This window comes from Elephantulus edwardii, unplaced genomic scaffold, assembly GCF_000299155.1.
Source record: "Elephantulus edwardii isolate Elephantulus edwardi_28Jun2011 unplaced genomic scaffold, EleEdw1.0 scaffold00227, whole genome shotgun sequence".
NCBI lineage: Eukaryota > Metazoa > Chordata > Mammalia > Macroscelidea > Macroscelididae > Elephantulus > Elephantulus edwardii.
In genome coordinates this window covers 946896-953114 of record NW_006399977.1, presented here as the reverse complement: position 1 = coordinate 953114, position 6219 = coordinate 946896, and the positions used below count along the sequence as shown (strand labels likewise).

The following is a 6219-nucleotide window of genomic DNA, read 5'->3' as shown; positions in this document are numbered from 1 at the left end:
ACCATGACCTCTTCTAAATCCAGCCTGCACATCTGGCAGTTCTCTGTTGACATATTGTTCCAAATGTTTTTGGATAATTTTTGGAGAATCTTGCTTTCATGTGATATCAATGATATTATTTGATAATTTCCACACTCTGTTGGGTCACCTTTCTTTGGAATGAAAACAAATACTGATCTCTTCCAGTCAGTTGGCCAGCTCGGGACAACAAAGCAAGATACTATAATGAAATGTGCAGAGAGCTGGAGTCAGAAAATCAAAAGGGCCAAACTTGCTCAGTGTTTCTTAAGCTGAAGGAGCTGAAAAACAAATTCAAGACACGGGTGGCAATACTTAAAGATAGTTTGGGTAGAATGTTGAATGATCCAGGAAGTATCAAAAGAAGATGGAAGGAGTACACAGAGTCACTGTATCAGAAGGAATTAGCTGACATGGAGGAATTTTATGAAACAAAGTATGAGTAAGAGCGTATGGTGATGAAGGAGGAAGTTCAAGTTGCTCTGACGGAATTGGCAAAAAAAGGCTACAGGAGTTTACAGCATGCCAATTGATTTATTTCAACAAACGGAAACTGCCCTGAATGTGTTCACTAAGTTGTGCCAGGAAATCTGGAGGAAGACAATGGAATGGCGTATATCAAACACTCAAAGAACACAACTGTCAAGCAAGAATATTATACCCAGCAAAATTGTAGATCAAATATGAAGGAGAGATCAAGATATTCCCAGAAAAACAGAACCTAAGGGAGTTCTGCAAAAATAAGTCCAGCATTGCAGAAAACATGGATAGATGTCCTTCTTACAGGAGTGCCACAGAAAGGAGGATGGACCAAAGTAACTAGCAACAACACTAAAAATAAGTCAACAAAATGATAGCAATAATTGCTTCACAATAATCACACTGAATGTAAATGGTATAAATGCACCACTGAAGAGAAACAAGAGTAGCAGATTGGATTTAAAAAAAAACCAAACCAAATCCAAAATCCATCAATATGTTATCTGTAAGAGACACACCTTAAAAATGAAGATGAAGAAAGACTAAAAATAAAAGGATGGGGAAAATATATGTAGGAATAATCCATGGATTATCAAAATAAGAAACAAATCTGCCTTGGAAGAAGGGAAGATAAGGGAATCCTTTGAAGATCATGCTAATGAGAACCCTATACTTGGACTAAGAGGCAGTCATCAAAACAGCACGGTAAAACTGCATGGTTCAAAATTGGGAAGGGCGTATGCCAGAGATATGTCCTCTCTCCATACATTTTCAACCTATATGTAGAACAGATTATCCGGGAGGCTGGGCTCTATGAGGAGAAATGTGGGGTCAAGATTGATGGAAGATCTATCAACAATCTACAATATATAGATGACACAACCCTGCTTGCTGAAACTGAGGAGGACCTGAAACACTTGCTGCAGAGGGTCAAGGACTACAGTCTTCAGTATGGATTGAGGCTCAATGTCAAGAAGACAAAGATTCTCACCACTGGACCAATTGGCAGCATTAGGATGGATGGTGAAGAGACTGAAATTGTTCACAGCTTTAGTTTGCTTGGCTCCACAGTCAACACTCTTTGCACCAGTAGCCAGGAAATTAAAAGGTGCATTGCCATGGGAAAGTCTGCTGTTAGGGACCTCTTCAAAGTACTGAAGAGCAATGGTGTTTCTCTGGAGACTAAAGTGCGTCTGATACAGGTCATGGTCTTTGCTATCACTTGTTAAGCATCAGAGAGTTGGACAATGACTAAAGAGGATAGAAGGAGAATTGATTCCTTTGAGCTGTGGTGCTGAAGAAGAGTATTGAGGGTACCATGGACTGCTAGGAAAACAAACAGATTCATGCTGGAAAGGGTTAAACGGGGCGGCTCCTTGGAGTCAAGGATTCTGAGGCTCCATCTAACATACTTTGGGCATGTTGTAAGGAGGTCCTTGGAGAAAGACCAGTCTTTGGAGAGGGACATCACACTTGGGGGTGGAGGGACAGTGCAGGAGGGGAAAGCCCTCTATGAGGTGGATTGATTCAGTGACTGGAGTATTAGGGATGGGTGTATCGGAGATGGTGCGATTGACACAGGACAGAGCATAGTTTAGGGCTATTTTACAAAGGGTCACTCTGAGTTGCAAGCAACTTGATGGCACATAACAACAACAACAAGTCTCACATACTTTGGGCCTGTTGATTTAGGGGCTAATTCCTGTTAACATTAGGGGCTAATTAATACTTGAAAAAACAGACAGTCATTGGAGGAAGGAAGACTTTCAATGAGATGTATTGTGTAGAAGAGACTGTGAGGACGATACAGGATCAGTTGGCATTATGTTCTGTTGTATGTAAGCAGAGAATACAAGAAAGATGTTTACTTGTGTTTTATTGACTATACAAAGGCACTCTGTGATCATAAAAATATTGTTGATAACCTTTAGAAGATCTGATCTTCCAGGACACATAACTGTGCTCATTTGGAACCTGTACACAGAGAATTCATTCAAACAGAACAAGGGGATACTACATAAGTAACGTTTTCATTAAGGCTATATCCTTTAGACTTATTTGGCCTATATGCTGAGCAAATGTCTCAAGATGCTGGACTGTAAGAAAAACATTGCAGCATTGATGGATTGAAGGAAGACTCATCAGCAACTTGCAATATGCAGATTTGCCTGCCTTGCTTGCTGGTGCCAGTACTTAACTGATGAAGCTCAAAGACTACAGCTTTCAATCTGCTATCTCAACATAAGGAAAAATAATATTCCCTATTGGATCTATAAACAACATCATGGCAAACCGAGAGAAGACTGATATTCACAAAGATTTCATTTTAGGGGAGCTCTGGTGGCCTAGTGGCAAGGAGCTGCAACTACAATCCCAGAGGCTCACGGTTCAAATCCACCAGATGCTCTGCCAGGGAAGGAGGGGCAGTCTCCTCCTGTACCAGTCAGATCTGATTTGACGGTACACTTACACACACACACTCACACACACACACAAAAAAATTAAAAAAATATTTCATTTTATTTGGGACTATAAACAACAGTAACTGATGTAGGAGTCAAGAAATAAAATCTTTTATTGTATTAGGCAGGTCTACTGAAAAAGTTTCTATAAATTATTCAAAGCAAAGATGCCATTTTGAAGATAAAGGAGTCTACATCAAGTCTTGGCATTTTCAATTGTCTTAAATGCATGTGGCTCTGGTAGCCTAGTGGTAAGAAGCTGCACTACAATCCCAAAGGCACAAAATGGTTCAAATTTACCAGCTAGATGGACAATCTCCTCCCATGTGATTAATTGCCTCTGAAAATTCGCTGGAGGGTGAGCTCTGGTGGCCTAGTGGCAAGAAGCTGCACTGTAATCCTAGGGGTGAGCAGTTCGAATTCACCAGATGCTTTGCTGGAGAAGGAGGGACAATCTCCTCTTGTACCAGTCAGATCTCATTTGATGGAATGCAAACACACAAAAAAGAATAAAACTTTTAAAAAAATCCACCAGAGGGCCAGCTATGGGTCAATTGTGACTCCACAGTACACAACAATAATAAGAACATATGCATACAAAGGCTGATAAAAAATAAGGAGCAACCCGGTTCCACTCTCTCTAGGATGAAACTGTTTGCACTCCTAGCAGTTCATGGTATATTCAATTCTCTTCTCTAGCACCACAGCTCAAAGGCATCAATTCTCCTGCTATCATACCTGGTCATTGTCCAGCTTTCTGATGCATAGTAATAGCGAAGACCATGGTCTGGATCAGGCGCACCTTAGTCCCTAGACTGACATTGTTGCTCTTTTGTACTCTGGAGAGATCCTTGACAGCAGACTTTCCCAGGGCAATTAATCTTTCAATTTCCTGGCTGCTGGTATCAAGAGTGTTGATTGGCCAGACAGTCTTCACAGAGTTGCTGCGGTCTCCTGCTTCAACAGTGCTTGAACGGAAACCGGTGCTCGTCAGTGTCTCCCCACCGGTCATCTCCAGCTATTCCTCCACCATCTCCTCATGTCAACACCCCCGATGCCTCAAGGTTCTTGCCTTTGCTCCCTAAACCACATCACCTTCGCAGGTGCTGAACTATAACCAGGACTCAGAGGCCGCCATCAAGCACCAGATCAACCTGGAGCTCTACACCTCCTATGTCTACCTGTCCATGTCTTACTACTTCGACTGTGATGATGTGGCTTTGAAGAAGCCAATTTTCTCCACCAATCCCATGAGGAGAGGGAACATACTTATGAAACTGCAGAACTAGCGAGGCAGCTGCATCTTCTTTCAGGACTCCGAGAAACCAGACCAGGGTGACTGGGAGGGCTGGCTGAATGCAATGGAATGTGCGCTACACTTGGAGAATAGTGTGAATCAGTCCCTACTGGAAATGCACAGACCGGCCACTGACAAGAATGACCCTCATTTATGTGACTTTATTGAGCCTCATTACCTGGATGAACAGGTGAAATCGATCAAACAACTGGGTGACCACATAACCAACTTGTGCAAGAGGGGCGCGATGGACTCAGGCCTGGCAGAGTACCTCTGTGACAAGCACATCCTGGGGGACAGTGATGGCAAGAGCTGAGTGAAGCTTTAGCCCAGCTTCCCCACAGCCACAGGGGTGACTCCATGGTCACTACCAGGCCACCTGCATGCCTTTTTTATTTTACCTTTTTTACAAATTGGACCAAAATACTCAAGTTCTTTCATTTGTACCGTTCCTTCAGATAAAGTCATTTGGTAGCCAGCTGTTGTACTGGAGATCTTGGTGCACCATTGGTCTGTCTAAGACATCGTGGCCAAATTCTTTAATTATCCCGGCGTCTGCTTCAGTCACATTTAAGGAAATGAAACTTAAAAGGAAAAAAAGAATGCTGATTGTGGAGACAAGCAAACTAAATAAAGCTGTTAACAATCTCAATCTCTCATGATGCTGCAAATCGGTTAAGTGGTGTGAATCTTTGTTTTCTTGATGTTGAGCTTCAATTCATATTGTAGCCTGAAGTCCTGGACTTTTTTGCAGCAAGTGTTCAGGTCCTCCTCAGTTTCAATAAGCAGGGTTGTGTTATCTGCATTATGCAGGTTGTTGATTAGTCTTCCTCCAATTCTGAGGCTATATTCCTCATCACTGAGCCCAGCCTTCTGGATTATATGCTCTGCATATAGATTGAACAGGCATAGAGATAGGATGCATCCCTAGTGTACACCCTTGATTTTGAACCATGCACTGTTTTCCTGCTCTGTTTTGATGACTGCCTCCTGGCCCAAGAGTAGGTTTTGCATAAATACAATCAAGTGTTCCGAGATTCCCATTCTTCTCAGAGTTAGCCACAGTTTGTTGTGATCTACATAGTCAAATGCCTTTGCATAGTCAATGAAACACAAACAGTCCTCTGGTATGCTCTGCTTTTGGCCAAGATCCATTTAACATTAGCTGTAATATCCTAAATACCGTGGCCTCTTCTAAACCCAGCCCGCACATCTTGCAGTTCTCTGTTGATTTGCTGTTCCAGTCATTTCTGTATATTTTTCAGCAGAATCTTGCTTGCATGTGATACTAATGTTATTGATTAATAATCAATAATCCGCAATCTATTGGGTCACTTTTCTTTGGAATGGGAATATGGATCTCTTCTAGTTAGTAGGCCAGATGTTGTCCTCCAGATTTCTTGGCAAAACATAGTTAGCACTTCCAGGGCAGTGTCAGTTTGTTGAAATATGTTGATTGGTATGCCGTCAATTCCTAGGGCCTTTTTTGCCAGTTCCTTCAGAGCAGCTTGGACTGCTTCCTTCATCACCACAGGTTCTTGCTCATATGTTGTTTCATTAAATTCTTCTGTGTCAGCCAATTCCTTCTGGCACAGTGACTCTGTATACTCCTTCTATCTTCTTTAATGCTTCCTGCATCATTCAGTATTCTGCCCTGAAGTATTGTAACTTGAGGCACAAATTTGTTCAATACTTTCAGCTTAAGAAATGTCAAGCAAGTTCACCTCTTTTGATTTTCTGACTTCAGCTCTTTGTGCATTTCATTATAATATTTTACTTTGTGTTCCTTTGCTGCCCTTTGAAATCTTCTGTTCAGATTCCTGGTTTCTTGCAAATATTTTTTATAAGAAACATAACACATGGTGGGGGGTAGGTCTGGGCAGGGAGAAAAGTGCAACAAAAAATAAATGGAAATCCAAAATATCTGTAAATGTTCATTAAAATTAATAAAATTAAAAAAAA

The 6219-nt window shown here is 41.6% G+C and overlaps 1 pseudogene; it reads left to right on the top strand.

Annotated features, from left to right (window-relative positions):
- Positions 1 to 4573, top strand: part of LOC102860592 — a 12513-nt pseudogene extending 7940 nt beyond the window's left edge.
- The last annotated feature ends 1646 nt before the right edge of the window (positions 4574 to 6219 follow it).